This window comes from Acomys minous, assembly GCF_964271855.1.
Source record: "Acomys minous genome assembly, chromosome: 17".
NCBI classification, from domain to species: Eukaryota; Metazoa; Chordata; class Mammalia; order Rodentia; family Muridae; genus Acomys; species Acomys minous.
This window is the reverse complement of record NC_140500.1, coordinates 5,594,746-5,610,860: the sequence shown is the minus strand read 5'-3', so window position 1 is coordinate 5,610,860 and position 16,115 is coordinate 5,594,746. Positions and strand designations below refer to the sequence as shown.

Here is a 16,115-nt window from a genome sequence, read left to right as displayed (position 1 = left end):
GGAGGAGCACAGGAGACTCGTGCCCTGTCTACAAGGAGAGCCTAGGATGGCAGGTGACAGTTCTACAACAGTCAGTTAAAGAGGAGGAGAAATCCTATAGGTGCCACACTCAGGGGCAAAGAAGAGAAGGCAGGGAGGCCAGCAGGCTTGCTTTTCCAGGTAAGGAACACCATATTTTACCTTCAGAGCCACACATCAAGGGAAGGGTAGGCTTAAACACAGTACTCATATATGAAATTTTAAAAAATAAATTAAAGAAAACTTTGAATTGACATGCTCAGTAAAGTTATGAGGCAAAAAAAAAAAAAAAAAAAAAGACCAGGTGAGACATTGAATCCGCTTGCAAACACCTGCATGTGTGTCCTTGTGTGTGTATGTGTGTATGTGTAAGTATATGTATGTACATTGTGCTTATGTGTACATGGGTGTAAACATGGCCAGTGATACGATTGGAACAAACTCCTGGCTCCAGATACACACTATATGCTGTGCTGGCTAACACTGTCAATTTGACATAACCAAGAACCATTTAGGAGACAAAGAATCTCTAAGTTTGTGTGTTGAGGGAAGTTCTATGTTGTTAACTGAAGTGTCAGGACCCATCTGAAATATAAGCGGCACTGTCCTTTGGGCTGCGGTCCCAGGCTTGTGAGAAAGCAAGCGAACTGAGCACAAGCACTCATCACTGTCTGCTTCCTGGCTGTGGGTATGTGACCAGCTTCCTTGCACTGCTATCCTGCTACCTTGACTTCCCCATCATGGTGGACTGGACACTCAAACTGTAGTCAAGACAAACCCTTCTTCCCTGAGTTGCTTTCATTGGGGATTTTGCTGCAGCAATGGGGAAAAGGAGCTAATACGCAGCCTGAACTGAATTTGGCCTCAGGAAGTCTTAAGAGGGCCGCTGTGGTTTTAATATAAAATGCGCCCCCTGCTATGGTCTTCAATTTGGTCCCTAGTTGGTGGTGCTGTTTGTGGGTTTGTAGATATCTTAGAATGTAGAGCCTAGAGAGAGGAAAGATGCTGCTGTGGATCAGAGATGGAGTGGTCCACCTTCCTGTCCTGACTCAGCCTCCTCATCTGCTCAGACATCAGCAAGCAGCTGGTGGTCCTGTGACAGCACAGGTGATGTTGCCAGGGCCTCCTCTGCACGATAGTAAACCTCCCTTTCGATGACAGCAAAGAGGAGGGTAACCAGAATGGAGCCCCAGAGGGATTCGAGGCAGTAAGATAAGATGGTCACCCTTTGTTCAGACGCTTTCAGTCTGAAGGGATAAAAGGGACCAAGCAAAGTCAGCAAGGGCCGAAGTCCACAGAAGCAGCCCGGGGCCTCTTTCCTGGCAGAAAGAAGGAAAAGGGTGCCCAGGGGATGGATTCAGGGGTCACCACCATCCGCACTGCAAAGGAAACAGGTAGTTATGGACAACAGAAACCTCAGCCCAAGGAAATGAGGGCGATGTGACTAGGTCCAATGACGTGCGCAGTAATGTATGGCATGCAGCAAGTCGCTGTTCCCTCTGGATGAAGCGCTCCTTCATACAAGGTGGGGTCAGACTCCCCAAAATGCCCAAATAATTCACAAGACTCCGAATTGCTTAGCAGAGGTTTTAGAGAAGTTAACAGTCGCTGGCAGGAGGAGATCCCCCCCGTACCCCGCATCCCGCACCCCCGTCCCAAGATGGAGCTGTCTGCAAGCTGCACAGGGAACTGCAGGGAGGAGGCTTCCCTCAGTCCTGGTCCTTGCTGAACTGAGATTCCTGGTGATGCCACTGAGCAAGTCTGCCATGCTCCTGTTAGGGACCCCCATAAGCCCATCGCTCCCCCAGCCTGACGTGCTTGGAATTGTTCCTTTGGTCTGTTGATGTTCCACATATGGCGGTGGATGGATCTGGTCATATCTCTTAAGAAAAATAGATTTTTCCCAAAAGCACAAGAAATTTCATCAGCTCAGAGAGAAAGGGGGTGCTCCATCTTCGTTCTCAAGCCCCCCACAGGACTTTATTAAAAGCACTCTAGGAGTCTTAATAAAAATTAGGGGCTTCCTTGTGAAGCCTCAATTTATATTTTAATTTGCTATAGCAGTTATTAAAGAAGCTAAAAGCATGAAAGAGAGAGAATGAGAGAGTGCCTGTGGGAGAGAGGGAGAGAGGGAGCGAGAGCGTGCGCGTGCATGACTGGCCTGTGCCTAGGTGCTGTCTGTCTTCTGTTCTCCCTTCATCTCACCCGTCACCCCATCCCACCTTCTCACACATGTACACACTTGAGTTTTGAGCCATAAATCTTGCTGAGTCTGTCAACTGACAGCCTAATCACATGAAAGGAGGATCTGCAAACAAGATGGTCTGGAGCTGCTGCTCGCGACCCTGAACAAATCAGGGCTGAGCTCCCTTTGCAGTTGAGAGTTGCCCCTTTAATCACTTAACCGGGTGGATTGATGTGACACTTGGAAAGAAACCGAGAGGTCTCCATCTCTGTGCCATCCACGGTCTCATTTACTCTATCCCTAACAATTAAGTGGAGCTTGTCATATCTTAAGCCTTAAACACAGTGTAAATGAGGGGCAGTTGATACCCCAGCCTTCTCTTCCTAGACTGGTGCTTTGCAAAGAATGCAGTCTTCCCCAGCTTCCGACCTGGTAACCATTGAGAACTATTCACATAGCAACAAGGGGAGGTCAAGGGCTGTGGCAGTGGTTATCAATCTTGGCCTCACAGTGGATGAACCACTGCCGTTGGACATCTGTAGTTAGGGAAAGCAGGCATTTTAATATTTCAGTCCAGATTTTTTTTTTGAGCTCAAAAGCAACCATACTGATCAGAACTGCTGAGTGTGTGACCCAGGCATTTTTATAAATATCCGCAATCCATTTGGAAGTTTAACCATCATTAAGATTAAGAAAGGGCCCCTATGAATTACCCACATTGTAACAAATGCAGGGAACAGTGCTCCAGGAAACACAGCACTGTCTGGCGGAGGAAGCAAGGCCCACGCATGGACTTGAGGGAAACAAAATACCTTCTGAAGTTAGAATCCTGTGAAGTGGGACTCAGAAGTCTAAGTTTTAAAAAGTGTGATATGATTCTTAGATTCACTACCTTTAAAATATTTATTTATTCATATTTATGTCTTCATGTTCTTATATGTGCGTATATGAACCTACATGGCTTTATGAGCCCCCACGTGTGTGCAGAAGCCCCAAGGGGACAGAAGAAGGCACCAGGCCACAACTAGAGTTACAAGTGGTTCTGAGCCACCATGTGGGTGCTGGGAGAGCAGGGCCCTAAGCCATCCCTCCAGCCCGATACACCATGTTCTGATTGCTCCCTGAAAAGCTGAACACAGTTGACTTCCTCTCTCACTGTCAGCTCCAGATGATGCAATCATTATTTGGGGGTGTCTAGGGGTCTGGGGAGTTCTCACTGAAACCGTCCAGTCACTATTGCAGAGTAGGACAAAGAAGAGCACGTGGGGGGAGGGTGGGGAGGGGAGGATGACGAACTAGCACAAAGCAGAACCAGAGAGGAAAGTTTCTTGACTTGAGAGAAGTTTCTCAGTGAACAAAATCACTAACCATCCATGCTGGTGCTCCGCTTTCATAGCAAATGCCCACCACACATCTCTTCAAAAGCTGATTGTTCACACACACACACACACACACACACACACAGAGAGAGAGAGAGAGAGAGAGAGAGAGAGAGAGAGAGAAAGGGAGAGAGAGATCTATTCACTCCAGAGAGGGAGCCCACAGCAGACCAAGGCACAGACACTGCCAGATCCAGCGGGTTGTGTTGGGGTTACTTACAGGAGCAGAAATGACCCAGTGGCAGCTGCATGAGCAAAGCCCACCCTGCCACAGGGACAGCCCTCCTGAGGATTTGTTAGCATCATTATCCCATTCGTTCATGGGACGACCGTGGAGGAGAGGGCTGTAAGCATCTTCCCATTCCTCAGCTGAGGAAAGTGAGGTACACTAGAGGTTAAGGAACTTTCTTGTAGACTGTGGCTCCTAACCGGCTGATCGAACATTAAAGCAAATTAATCCCAAAGTCCCCTTTTAACCACTGTACTGTTGTTTAGAGAGGTCACCCAGAAAAGGCATCATGAAGGTCCTACTGAAACACCACTGTGGTATTTTCTAACTCTGCCGTGACGGTTTCTACTGACTGTCAAATGGTGAGCTGAGAGCCGCGCGAGTTAGAGCAATCTAGAAACAAACCCCAAAGTTCCCAGCGCCATGGTTTTCTTCATCACAGATCCTGTGTGTTGGACTCACAGCAGTGCTTCTATTTTCATATTTAAGAATTGTTTCTATATTAGGGAACTCACTGTGTTCAACTCTTGTTCCTGAACACATGCTGTGGGGGGGCTCTTCAGATGCCGTTCATCAGATAATGGGGTACAATTTTAGCTTGAAAGCTAAACAATAGGTCCGACTTTCATTATTCGCTGGGGACAATAAAATTAATAACACCCGGCAGGGTCACCAGGCTCCTGTCACACCAATCGTCAAGGCTTTCCCACTCAAAAGACATACTGCTATAATTGACCCGAGACTATGTTTTAATTTGTGTGTCCCCACGGGATCCTCGCCAGAACACCAGAGCAAAACCAACCCTAAATAGCTTTGCCATTTGTCTCAAGGATAAACATAGGGCTTTGATTTTACAAATGGTGTGGAGTTCCCAGTAAATTCTGGGGCAGTACACGACAAGGGCTGCAGTACTAAAAAGGCTACCTTGAGAATTCAGTCATCAATCAACAACATTGAGTGTCCCTAAAGCTCAGAGTCATGGTAACAGTGTCCTTATGGAAGACTCAGCTTCAAATATTTGGTCATCTTGAGATCAAGTAAGGGACAACACAGTCACCACAGTTCATCCAGACAGGAGCTAGACAGGGGCTAGATGGTATGTAATCCACACAGAAATCAAATGTGACAAATATTTGTTTTAATACAGATTTAATCGCTCTCTCTCTCTCTCTCTCTCTCTCTCTCTCTCTCTCTCTGTGTGTGTGTGTGTGTGTGTGTGTGTGTGTGTGTGTGTGTGTGTGTGCCTGTGTCTGTGTGTGTCTATGTGTGTGCATGAGAACATACATGTGTGTTAGCTGGCATGTGTACACATATGAGTGCATGTAAGTGGACATCAGGAGTCAACCTCACCTCAGTAGCTGTGCTTCTTTCTTTCCTATGAGGCAGCACCTTGTTCATTCATCTCAGCTGGGCAACCACCCTCCCCGCATAGAGTGTCCTCTTTCCTTGGTGCTGGGGTTACCAATGTATCACCACACCTGGATCTTCAAAGTGGCTCTTCCGGGGACCGAACTCCGGTTTCCATGCTTGTATGCTGAGCACTTTACAAGCAGAGCCATCTCCCCAAACTTCGTTTCTTCTCCCTTAGTCAGAACAGTACTAAATACAGAGTTGTGGGGCAAAGGGCGGTCCGGCAAAGGCCTACTAAGTGCAAGGGTTAGAGAAGTAATTTGAATGACCGTCCCACACGAAAGGGGTGGCCCCGATTCTGTCTCTTTCAGACATGTTTGTGAGCCAGAATATACATGTCTTAGTTTTTATTTAGTTGTCTTTTCTAAGACAGGGCCTCTCTATGAGGTCCTCTCCATAGTCTCCAACTTGCTATGTAGACCAGGCTGGCTGTGAACCTGTAACAGCCCCTTTTTGCGTTCTGGTGTTCCAACTGTCTGCCATGATCACATGACCATCACTGACGTTTGCATTTGCTGATTACTGCAAAGATGATGTTAAAGCATCATCATTGGTCCTCTACCAAAAACTCTTGTTTTGTTTTTTAAAGCCTAAAACTTAAAAAAAGAGTCTTACTTTTCTTATTAGAAGCATATGTATAAAATAACTAAATTATTTTGGAGCTACATGCGCAGTTATTATCCTGAAAACTCCCCTATGAAACAGCTTTTATCTATGACAGATGGGGACACACTAAGATGAAGTGTCATTCCAATATCCTTAGCTGGCTTCTCTATCTGATGTGTCTCTCTTCAAAGGTTTGCCTCCACAGATCACCATTCTAGAAGGCTCCCCACAAAGAAGGAGAACTGAAGAGCCCCCTCAGAACATAGCATCTTAAAAATATAATTTAATAAAAATCAATGTGAAACAGGTAAGAATTAAACTCCACACAGAAAAATAATTGAGCAAAAGTGGTCTGTCAACATGTGTATAATATCAGGGTGCTCCTGGATCTAACTAAACCTATTCACAGGATGTGATATATATATATATATATATATATATATATATATATATATATATATATATATAATGGTGTTTAAATCATGAGCTAAATCAATATTTAATGATGTCAAACTCCGTTTACATAACTGAACAATGTCTAGAAAACCAAAAATCAAAGGAACTGAAGGCAAAGGGACATGTTTATAATAGCATTTTTCACAGAAATTGTGCCCTGATAAGTTCTTTTAACCATGGGCTGAGGGCTCTGTTGCAGTCACCAAACTAATAATCAATCATTAGTCATTTGAGGGGGGAGGAGGGCACTTTGACGCTGTAAAAAGCCAACTTTGAGTTTTAATGTTGCCTCTTGCTCATGAATCAGGCTTGGAAAGCACTAACAATGTATCAAATGAAACCTGAAACAAAGAAGAAATCACTGAGACTCTGCCTCCCTTGCCAAGTCCAAGCTTCTCTCTGTCTCTGTTGCTCTCTGGCTTCTAGTATCTCTGTCTCTTCCCCCTCCTGTATCTTTCCTTCACCACTTCCTCTCACTGTACTTTATATCTTGAGGGATCTCTGACAAGCAAGTCCACATGGAAGGCATTATCCCTGGGGAAGCATTTTGTGAGGGTTGAAAAGGTTTTAAGATTTTGACCTGATGGCCTGTGGAATTATAAGGTTAACATAAAATATAGCTCCTTACAAATTATAAGTTTATACGCAATGGGCTAGTGGGATATCTCAGTGGATGTGGGTACTCTCCTGCCAGTCCTAATCACCTGAGTTCTATCTCCAGGACCCACATGGTCAGGAGAGAACCAAGTTATGCAAGTCGTTCTCTGACTGCCTTAAGCACACACACACATTCACACTCACACTCACACACTCACAGGCTCTCACACACAAACAAACACTCATACACACATGCACACAAACAGGCAAACACGCACTTCATACACTCACTCACTCATACAAACATTCCCACATACACACTCTCACACACATACAAACACACAGACACAAACTGATATACATGCAAAACACATACACAAAATTAATTAATTAATATAATAACAAGTTTTGAATGTATTTAAAATTACATTTCGTTTGCTCGTGTTAACATTACACATATATCCTCTTGGAAAAATTTCAGCTATTTTCACATAACAAAAATAGAGAAACACTGAGGCAGTTAAAATAATCAGAATAATTTCATTCCCGTTCTCTTCATCTCTCTAGTGCCCAGAGTGAGCATGACACAGGAGAAGGGGCTATGTGGTTCACTTAGCTCCAAGCTTCAGTGCTCCGGTGTCTTCAGGCAGGAACACCTCACCATTAGTGTGATGGGTGATGCATAGTCCAAAGGGCAGAGAGCACCATTCCTCATGCTGTGTGGTATTTTTTAATTTATTTTTTACATATACATTTATATTATTACACACACACACATACACACACACATACACACACACACACACACACACACACACACACACACACACATACACACACACATACAGCAAGAAGAACCATGAAACAATCAGGAATTATATAAATGTTACATCCATAGCATTTTGGCTATTTGTATGTCACAACCTTGAAAAAAACATCTTTCCTATCTTGGTGAGTTTAAAATTCTGAATGTAAATCAATATCTATTATATCTCATCTCTATCAACTTAAAACATCTCTCTAGGCCTAAAAATATTTTAACTCTTAAACAATTATCTTAATTGTAAAACTAAACTATCTGGTTTTCAATCCCATCAGAGACTTGAGAAGGAATAATATCAATTATTTGAGTAAACAGGAAGTGCAGGTTAGCAGCTTCCAAAATGAGAAGATGACAGGGAACAGTTTGCTGCCTGAACAGTCACCCAAAACCTCTATAGTTTAGGAGCATCAACTTCAGCCTTATGGCTCAATATATCTGACAGACATATATGTGAGGCAGGAGCTATTGAGGACTTGCTTACCTTGTCTTGGCAGAGTTTGACTGTCAACTCTTCCTGCATCCAAGCTTGCCCATTTTTAGGCAGACTTCTGTCTGTGGTAGAAATGAGGACATTTTGCCTAGTGGCTTGTTTGCCACATTTGAAGCCATCTCTACAAGGAGACTCTTTGATGCTCATCTGCTGTGTGCTATTCAACACCACATGTCTCCAGCCCAGATCCCCACCTGATGAGACTGAGAGGGCAGGAAGTGAGCTGACGTCAAAGCCCCTGCACAGGTTCTTTCTATGCAAGGGAAGGCTGGTCCACTCAAAGGGCACAAGAAGGAGGGGTCACTAGGGAATGACTCCGTCTAAACTAATGTCTGAAAAGCAAAACTCTCAATAGCCTTAGGTTCTGTCTCCTTTTTACTTATTCCCTTTTTTTTTTTTTTTTTTTGCTTTTTTTTTTGTTTGTTTGTTTGTTTTTTTCTTTTTTGCTTTTGTTTTGCTTTTCCAGACAGGGTTTCTCTGTGTAGCTTTTGCTGTCCTGGACTTGCTTTGTAAACCAGGCTAGCCTCACAGAGATCTGCCTGCTTTTGCGTCCCCAGAGTACTGGGATTACAGACATGTGCCACCACACCTGGCTTTATCCCTAATGTTTAATGTACACATCTCTACCTAATATGGACCACGAGCATTTTTAAGCATCCTGTGCCTCCTCCGTTCCCTCCTCTTTACACAAGGTTCATGATGCAACCTGCCTTCTTGAGTTTCAATGACAATTGAAAAGAGCATCAGTAATGGAGAGAGTCCGCAAGAGTTCCTGGGGTAGAATACACAATTAAAACACGTGAGTTATTAACGCGTTAGTATTATTGTTTTTCTATATTTTACAGAGGAGCTTAATTCCAGAGAGCAACAATGAAAGGACAGAACATTCTTATCCTTGGAGACCTGAAAGGTCAGAGCAAAAGAAAGACTTGTAACCGCAGTTGACAGTGGCCTGCATAAGCCTCGGCCCCAAACAGGCCACTGCTCACAGGGCACGCATACACACTCTGCCATTTTGAATGATGAGAAGATTAGCTTTCACTGTCAACTTTACACAACCAACAATCCCCTCGGAAAGGGCTCCCAGTGAGGAATCATCTAAATTGGGGTCCCTCCTTGGCACATTTTGTGTGGGGTTGTGTTGACTGAGAGTTGCATGGGGAAGATACAGCCAGCAAGTGGGTGACACCGCTCGCTGGTTTGGTTCCTGGACTGTGTAAGGGAAAAGAAAGCTACCTGAGCAAGAGGCATCTGTCACAAACCTCTCTGCTTCTGACCTTGGATGTGACTAGCTGCTTCAGGCTCCTGCCACAACGTTTCCCCAAGGATAGACAGTAACCTGGAATGTGAACTAACTTTGAACCTTTGCTTGTTGCTGGGTGCTTAGCACAGCAGCAAAAATCAGAGCAAGAACAAGCAGAGAAAATTGATAGAACTCACAGTCAAAAGGGTTGGGGACTTGGTAGCGTGCTTAGCTGGTATGCAAGGAGTCTTAGGATTGACCCCCAATAGCACATCCTAGATGTGGAGGAAGATAGCTGTAATCTAAGTACTCAGTAAGTGAAGGTAGGAAAAATGGAAACCCAAAGCTGTCCTTGGCCGTACAGTAAGTTCAAGGCCTGTCTGGGCTACATACAACCCTATTGCAAAAATAGAAAAAAAGAAAAAAAAAGAAAATAAAAGAAAACCAACCAACTCACTGCTTATAAACCACTGACTGCACAGCTAAGTACTGTCCACTACATTTTATGAATAACAGTCATTAAAACATGGTAGAGGAATTTCACCAAATGACAAGTGAAAGGGAAAAAGGTGTAAGTAGACCACAAAGGACATCAGTCAAAGGATATAGGTCATAATTTAAGAAGAGGCCTCTGCCAAATGCCCTGAGTCAGGGCGGCCCCTGTGTAGCTGCAGGCTTATTTAATAACATTAAGCAAGAATACTTAAGTATACACAAGAAATACCGGCTGCATAAATCAGACATCAGTCCACATATTTCAAAATCAAAGCTGTAAAGCACAATGATTTGTGGGAACAACCTAACAGCTCTCATATATTATCACCCTTTTCTGAGAATACTCAAGCATATTAGTTATCCAAATTAGGATTTTGTTGTTATTGATGGAGCCAAAAAGAAAAAAAAAAAGATGCATGGGCACTGTTCTTGCCTCACCTGCTGGATGTTTTCAGTGAAAGCAGAGCTTTCTCTAACATTGCTAAAGAATAGGTGGCACACATGAATCTAATTCAGTGGACCATTCTTATGTAGGAATTGTTAGGAAAAAATCAAAATTTCCATGTTATAATTCCCCTTAATATATGAATTTTTTCCTCAAAGAAGCTAAGAAACATATTCTAGTAGTAAAATATAATCATTTGGTTTAGTCTGCATTTTTCAGGAGTGTTACATATTTCTTTTGACCATATTTAAGGTAGACTTTTAAAAAAGATGTGATCACACTGCTCAGAAACACAAACCCATCAAGCACGTCTGCTCTGTTCTTGTCTGTGATCCTGCCAGGCACCTCTTTGTCTCTTCAGAACAGAAGTTTATTTTATTCTTGTTTGACGTATGGCTCCCCAACTGGCCTCAACGTTTAAATACCACATAAACATCAGACTGTGTCTGAGTACCTAGGTTTCCCCTGCCTTGGTACCTCTTACCTGTGTGACTGTCTCTTCTGAGTATTTCCTTAGCAGGGAGGAGGGTTCATTAGCATAAAAAGCTGTTTCAGGGATTAAATGAAAACACATGTGAAACAGCTGAAAAGTGCCCAACCCTCTGAAATTGATATTTTAAATATTATTCACAATTGATATTATGTGCCTACATTGTATCCCAGGGCAGCACCTAGGTCTGACACACAGGGAGGACTTCCTAATATTTCCTAGAGAGATGAGCCATGTATTCGCGCTGGAAGACTTGAAAGAAACGTATTCTTGTTTCATACTCAGGACTTAGGAACCGATGACTATGTGTGTCTTATTGTAGCACATGCTCAAGGAGATACCTTAAGAAAGGCAGCACAGAATGTCATCACGTCGCAAGGGATCAAGGAACCAACAAAAATCAGGCCAGTAAAGGAAAAATGTCCAAACAAAGGCTGGATTATAGGATGGTTAAGACTTGAAAACAGGCCAGGTGGTGGTGACGCACACCTTTAATCCCAGCACTCAGGAGACCAAAGCACTGTCTCTGTGAGTTCGAGGTCAGCTTTGTCTACAGAGTGGTGTCTAGGATAGCCTGGGCTACACAGAGAAACCCTGTCATAGAAGGTTATGCTCCTGAGTCACACAGCTGAAGAGCACACATGGTCAGCCCCATCTCAAGGATGCCACCTGACAGGCTTTCATTTCTGCTATCTCAGAAGAGCCTGCAGATCTGGGAGAGAAAACTACCCTGAGGGCTTTATCGGCTTTTTGTCCAGGCTGCTCTTAACCTCCATATGGAGCTGAAGATGACCTTGAATTTCTGGCCCTCCAGCCCCACCTCTCGATAGCCAGAACTGCAAGGTATCTTACCACACACTACGTACGTGGCGTGAGGGACAGAACCCTCAGCTCTGTGAATGCGGGGCAAGACCCCATGCTACTCCTCACAAATATTTAATAGTATATTTTATTACTGCAACTGATTGGGTTACTCAGTGGCCAGCTACCTGGACAGACAGCAGGGAGAGCAGTGTTCTCTCCCACGGCCTTCTGAGCTACAATACAACTCCTGACTCTAACTGTTAAGTATAATCTGCAAAGAGAGCGAAAGGAAGTTAATTTATAGCCATAAGCAAAAAGTATTATATCAAAGAAAACCATCAGTTTGAAAAACAAGAATATCATTTTCTTCATAACTTCACTTCCTGGCTTGGTTTTTTGTTGTTGTTGTTGTTTGTTTGGTTTGGTTTTGGTTTTGGTTTTTTACAATATTGGGTATGGTGATTTGTTTTGTCAGCATCTATCTATATATTAGTTTAAATCTACATCTCTACCCCTGACGGCCTCTGGTTTCATTTTCCTTGAGATCTACAGAGCAATCACTCGGGCATTCCTTCTCCACAGAGGCAATTATCACCCTTGCTTGCATGCGGTCCTCGGGCTCTCCTCATCACCGCCCACCTTGTGCCTGACTGTGAATGGAGATTTGCATTGTCTTCTGTCATGAGAGAGAAAAAAAAAATCAACCGTGTCTTAGTCTGTTCAAAGTTCAGTCTTATAGCATACGGGAAGCCCCGGCTTGTCAGGCCTCCCATAGCTTAAGGGACAGCCCAAATTTGACTTTAAAACGGCCAATTAATATCAGTAACTTGTTCACAGGGTTCTAATGTGAAATCTTTGAGAAAAATCCTTATGACAGAGAAAGCAATGTGTAACTTTTGCTGCTTTATAGATTTTAATGGATTTTTAATCTACAGATGGCAGGCTACGAATCTAAGCTCAAACAGATACAAGCGCAGCGGAAGGGGAAGTTTGACTGGCAGAGAATGATATAGCTCTGACAAAAAGTGGGGCCTGGGCCAAGGCGGGAGGCCTCTTTACTCTTCTCTGGCAATTTGGATGCTTCATTTCTTCCTTTGCACTTAAATACACGAGGCTTAAAGCAAGGGGTAGCAGGAATCCCCTCAATTATCTGCTGAGGTATTTCTGCCAACATTCCCAGCTCACCTTATGTAGCTACAATCTTTAACATCACAAGGGCTACAGCTATCACATACAGGATGCATGGGAAAGCGAGAGTCATCGATAACCAAACATATTTACTCAATACTTAAAACTGCAAAGATAAGAGTATCAAGCCCCCCAAAACTGTGCCATAGCTGACATTTATTTAGCTCAGGAGGAAGAGAAGGAGGAGGAAAAGGCGGTAACTAGAAAAGTCACCAAGAAATCAAAGTTTGGAACACAGTAGAAAACAGCAACCCCAGGTAGTGGAGATCGCATGAGACAATTAACCACAGGCCCAACACGGGACTAAAGCAGGAGATGCTGCTCAGCTGTCCCCTCTCAGAGCAAGGAGCAATAGACAGAGCCGAACTGCCCACACTTACATGGTATGTGATGGATTATAGGACAACCCTGGAGGTCAAGGTAGGTAAGACTCACAAAACACTACAGTTGAGAGGTGATGGCAGCCCACGTGTTGCCTTCTACCGGGGTACATGTGTGTTTATGGAAAGTGACCTCCCAAAATTTATTGGGAAACAAAAATCACATAAGCTCCATCAGCCATGCTTGAAGCGTAGCACACAGGAAACATGATCTATGTGGTGCAAAATCCTAACTTGAAGGTCTCCCCTGAATTGCTACCGTGTCTCCCCTCAATTTTGCTGCAGTGACTTTCCCAAGCCCTTGCCTCAAAACTGGCTCTCACTTTCTAGCGATTTTTGTCCGTATTCCGTCAAGGCTATGTGGTAGATGATGGCTTCAAAGTCTACATACTCAGCACCCTCAATTTCTCTCAGACCTTCCTCTGCTGGGATGGTTGAGGAACATGTAATAATATTTCCAAGGCCCACAATCAGGGCACTTACCACATCCCATGAATCCCTCTTTCCCATGGAGGACTATAGGTTGGAAAATCCCTTGGTGTCTGTCACAACTGACTTCAGTCATACGCAAGTCACATGGAGAATCCCCCAGCTAGTATCCTGCCGATAAATGTGTTCAATTTTATTCCTTGGCACTGGGGATCAAACCCAGGACTTCCTGTTTGCGAGGCAAGTGCTCTATCACTGAGGCACATCCCATGCCTGGGGTTTAAATACCATGCCTAACACTGCACCAAGTGGGAACAAAGCATGGGACGAGTGAAAACTCTGGAGCAAGCACGGCTGTCATCTTTCTCAGCCTGGGCGGGAGGCCTCCTTCTACCATCCAGCTCTCCCTAGAGAGAAATATGAGGCAGCTTTCAATGCGGGGCCTTCATAATCTGGTACAGCAGGCTATCCAGACGTGCTGGTCCACAGGGCCTGCCATTGTTGTAGGAGTTAGTGCCTCCTCTCAGCCCCTTCATTTCAGCTTTCAGACAGGCACATGGCCCTCTCTCTTCAGCCCTATTTTCTTCATATGAAAATTACATGTGAAGAATCATGAAAGCAAGGATTTCCCCAAATATAAAGCTAAACAAAGACAAGTTCCAAAATGGGGAAGTGCTCCCAAAGCTCAGCTTACCTGAAGATACACTACTTCTGATGTGGGAAGCTGCCATCTATTTCACAGAAAGTGTGTATTTGAAAAGAGGAAGCTTGGGCCGTGATGTGGCCACTCAAACTATCTGCTTCCTCTCAGGCAATCAATAGGAAAATGTGACAGTAACAGCTTTCATCTGTAGACAAAGATTAAAAAAAAAAAAACAAAAACAAAACAAGAAACAATGACAGAAATAGCATCAAAGATGCAAAGTTAAAACTCGGTTTTGAAAAATAAGGCAGAACTGTGAAATCTTATGAGCATGACCCAGAAGTTAGATAATATTTACTGGGGAGTCGTTTGCTGGGGCCTGGAAAAACGTTGACCCAAAATTTACCCTGCCTACAAGATGTGCAGGGATAAAGATGGAGCAGAGATTGAGGGAACGTCCAACCAATTCCTGGTCCAATCTGATACCCACTCCATGGGAGAGAGCCAACCTCTGACACTATTAAAGCATACTGAGCTATGCTCGCACACAGGAGCCTAGCACACTGTCCTCTAAGAGGCTACACCCAGCAGCGGATCCAAACAAATGCGGAGACTCACATCCAAACATTGGGCAAATGGGGTACCTTATGGAAAAGTAAGGAGATGGATCAAAGGACCTGGCAGTGACAGGATCTCTACAAGAAGACCAACAGACCAGGGCCCAGAGGGGCTTCTAGAGACTGAAGCACCAAGGACCACTCATAGACTAGACCTAACTAGCCCCCCTACACAGATGTAGCAGATGGGCAGCTCAGGCTTCATGTGGGTCCCCTAGAAAGGGGAACATGGGTTATCTCTGACATGGATTTGGTTGCCTGCTTTTTTGATCACTCCATCCTGGTAGGACTGCCTTGCCAGGCCACAGGGGAATAGGACATGCGCAGTCCTGATGCGGCTTGATGATCTGGGGTAGGTAGGTGGGGCCCTCCCCTTTTCTGAGGAATATTTAGGGTGAGAGGGGATGGGGAAGATGGAGGGAGGGTGAGACTGAGAGAAGAGGAGGGAATGGGGCTACAATATGGACGTGAAGTGAATAAATAAACAAATAAATAAAAAGATAATAGTTACCAATGAAAAGGGAAGCGTGTTTTTGTTCCCAAAGTCCTACTATGAGTAGTTTTGGATACATAAGTATCTATAGTTAAGTGGTGATGTGATATTCTAAATGTTGATTCAGAACATCCTATTAGGTAAGAGAATATATCAACAGCAATGGCCTCATTCTAGTCAAAAAGCAGAATAATTCTGAAAATTAGCCATAGAGGAGTCTCCTCTTTTGGAAGCTCTCTATGACTGTCCTTTCCTTAAACAACAGGAACTGGCAAGATGGAATAGGGCAGCTTAGACATCTCCAAATGCCACATTCTCCTGGGCACAGTGAAGTACCAGCACTGACGTCACCTCAGTGGGTCTTCTTCTGACCTCTATGGCCAGACCGTACCTAGAGCTACTACAGGTATCGGCAGTGCTAGACAGACAGACTTTCTATGCTACTGATTTGAGGCTAGCTCAATTCTTCATGCATCACTAAGAACGTGTTCTGGCAATTAGATTATAACCAACCCTCACCTTAAGATACATCCTAAAATGTATGTAAAGATGAGCTAAAATGCATCAAAATCAATTATGGTATAGCAATTCTGTAGCTGTGAGGTTTTTTTCTTGGTTTGTTTGCTTGGTTTTGGTTGGTTGGTTGGTCGGTTGGTTGGTCAGTTGGTTGGTTGGTTGGTTTGGTTCTAACCAGT

At 44.0% G+C, this 16,115-nt stretch overlaps 1 protein-coding gene across 2 annotated transcripts in view; it reads right to left on the bottom strand.

The window, feature by feature from the left end:
• Positions 1–16,115, bottom strand: part of SOX5 (SRY-box transcription factor 5) — a 942,792-nt gene that overhangs the window by 561,479 nt on the left and 365,198 nt on the right. The gene's annotated exons all lie outside the window — the stretch shown is intronic.